This window comes from Vicugna pacos, unplaced genomic scaffold (genome assembly GCF_048564905.1).
Source record: "Vicugna pacos unplaced genomic scaffold, VicPac4 SAC-SAT, whole genome shotgun sequence".
Lineage (NCBI taxonomy): Eukaryota > Metazoa > Chordata > Mammalia > Artiodactyla > Camelidae > Vicugna > Vicugna pacos.
The window spans coordinates 18507814-18511352 of NW_027328721.1; positions in this window are offsets into that span (position 1 = coordinate 18507814).

A 3539-nucleotide genomic window follows, 5' to 3' on the forward strand; every position below is an offset into this window, starting at 1 on the left:
AAAAAGTTTAAAAATCATTGCATGTGTAATGAAATGCTCACTATGTTACATGTAATATAATTCTTAAGATACCTACATGTAAACAAAGAGGAGAGACGAAGGAACTTCATCCCATAAAATATATAACAGAAAAGTCAAAGATAAAGGTTAGCTTCATACTAAAAATAGCATATAAACAAACTCATATTCCTCACATTTTCTTTTGAAACACAAAATGATAGAAGAAAAAACAAACTCACAGCATCATCCATAGTTTAATGTTGAAAATAAAAGCTTATGATCAGATATTCCTTTTCAAGATAAAATCCACTTAAAGTAAACAGGACTCAAGAAGAATTTGAACCTGTTTACTTTGCCTAAAAAAAAATTCGTAAAGATCTATTTTAACCAATTGATAGAAAAATGAAAATTAATACTCATAAATAGAAAGATTGATTAAAATGTCTAACAATGAAAAAGGCTTAGTGATAATTCAGAGATGACATATATAATTGTTAACTTTATTAGACCTGTAATAGCAAATTATAATTAATTAGATAATATCTATAGCATATTGGGCTATTAAAACTAAAATTGATTGTGATTATTATGTATTTATTTCTTACATGGTTGTAACAAACATATACACCCCCCCCCTTTTTTTTTGTTATCTATTCTTCTACTTTGTGGGAATTTCTATCAAAATGTGTCATTTACCATTCCTGAAATAAGGCACATTGAGGTTGTTTCAAACATGTTCTCAAATTGTCACAAGATATATGAGTCTTTGGAATATGGACTGATATATTGACTCACTTCTAATGAATATAATGTGTCAGAAGTTACATTGTATAACTTCTGACTCTAAGAAAAAGGAAATGCAACTTCCTTCCACCTGGATTTATTGTTCTGGAACTTTTGAGCTGACACATTAAAAGCCTGATTACCCTAAGCATCATACTGAGGTCAGGTGATGAGACCACATGGAGTAAGAGAGAGATGCCATAGGATTCCTGTCTATTCTGTCCCTAATCTGTCCAACTCCCTCTAACTTCAATCTGCAGACATATGAGTGAGAGAGACTTCAGATTACTTCAGACCCCTGCCTCTGAGATGCCCTGGCAGATGTCAAGTGAAGCAGACAAGGCTTCCCAATCATTCCCTGTCTGAATCACTGACCCAGAGAACCAAAAAGCAAAATGAATTTTCACAACTAAAGTTTGGATAATTTGTCAAGAAGCAGTCACTGCAAAACACAGAGACCAACATTTCTGTTAGAATGTAACTTCCACAGATTGCAATTGGTTTAAGGATGATTATGTGGTTTAAGTTAAGCAAGACAGAATTGGGATTGCTTGATTAATTTGATTTATCTTGATTGAATCTTTTTCTGTGTGGTAGAAGTAGACATATATGGATTTTCAAGGTGGAATTTGGAAAGAGGGTTCTCTCTACATGTGAGGTCCTGAAAAATAAGTTCTTTGTTAAACTGGAACTCTATGAGCATCAGTCATAAAAATTAAGAGAGGGTGTCTCAGAAAGAAGTCAGAAACGAGATGCAGAAAATGATACAAGTTGCTAGTGACATATTTGAAGCCTGGAATCCATTCTCACCTGAAATAAGCACTTTTCCTCTTGGTTGGCCTGCTCCCAATTGTCAGGAGTGTACTCTCTTTTAGTACCTTTTTAATTTACTAATAAACATCTTGCTTACATCACACTTTCTGTCTCTCATTCATTTTTTTTTCAGTTCACTGAGAACCATGGTAATTCTTATTTCCCTTATCACAGTATCTATCCTTCTCAAGGTATGGACTGATAAGTAATCTTTTATGGCTTAAACTAGTTTGAATCAATGTCACTTTTAACCAAACGGTTACTGAATAATGCAGCAGTAAAACATGTTTTATTGTCCTCTTACAAATCTGATTCTCACAGATTTCTTCCAAACAGTATTCAATTTCTATCAGTGTTGTTCCTCAGTAATTCTCCAAAGGGACATCATACCCTATGAGAGCAGCCCTACATCAAAGGTAAAAAAGTCAGTTTAATTTATTTGGTTATAATACAAATTTGGGAACACTTTTTTCTAAGGAAGTTGTTTTTTAAAAAATTTGGATCTGATACAATTGTGATTTATTACAAGTCAAAAAACCCCAGAAAATATCAAAAGTTTGAGCAATTGACAATGGATATTTGAAAATGGATAATTGAAAAGAGATATTTGACAGTATCTGATTTCCATACTCATAAAGGAAGACAAGAAGGGTTGCAGATGCACTTTCTCATCTATTGATATTATGCTATCAGATCCTAATAACATATCTGATGTTGTATATAGTTTCAGATGCATTAAAAAGCTATTTTTAAGATATTCAAAAATTAATTTTTGTAAGTTTATTAAAGGAATAAACTCAAAATGCTTCCTTCTTTAAAATATTAAAAAACTATTTGAGAATTAATATTTTAAGAGACTAGTTTTATTCTCCATTTCAAACTTGGGGATTGTAAATAAATAGAAAGATGTATGAAACTCAGTTTTAGAAAAAAATATGGATAACCATATATTTTATTCTACAATATTCTTTTCTTTCTTGTTTTAAACCTGAAGCTGCCAGTCATGTTTTCCATAGAACATATATTCTTCTGATTTTATTCCTTTTAAAATCTAGTTTTTCCCTTAGGGAAAAATATTTATATTTTTAAAAAATCTGGAATTTCTCAACAGAGTCAAGGAACCATGCTGTATGAGTCAAGGGTACAAATGGTGTCTCTTTCCCTGTACTTATCCCACCCAATCAATCTGCATGAAACACTGATGCATGGCAAATTCCAGAATATAAAAAATATAGTGTCAAAAGGAATAAAGCATGACAACAAGTGTGATGCAAGATTCACTTTTCTGATTGTGTGCACATTCTCCATTTCCCCATTGTATTGTCATTAACTTCTCACACTATGTAACAGTGCAGAGTGGCCAGAAGTTGGTGAACTATCCTTTCCATCAGAAAGCATACATGCATAAACAAACAAACAAACAAATAAGTACAACTGCAAAACACAAAACCCCAAAAAATAAGGAAAGAGAAGAGGAGTAGAGGGGAGATGAAGATCATAAGAGATAATGCTGTCAAAAACCCACTAGCATAAATATTAAACACACAGGAAAGAGAAGCAGGTGTGACCCAGAAAGAGAGCAATTGACTTAAGATACAGGAGAGATTAAGTCTTGGAAGGATAACACAGAAAATAGATTTTCCTATCACACATTTGACAGGATTGTTTAATAAATGTTAATTTCTATTTTATTCTTACAACTGTATCCTACACAGCAAAGAGTGAGAGACCATGGTAACCCTCCTCAAAGTCAGAGAAGCATTGTGTCCTGGGAATTGTGGCTATTCTGGACTTAAAAGGACAATGGTTAGAAACTAATTTTAATATTCAAATTTTAGAATTACAGTATTCCAAAATGTGTAAAGGCAAAAAGGGTATAAGTGAAAGACAGCTGTATGGCCAAAAATGATGATGTTCATAGAGTATTTTCCTAAGCTCTGGCT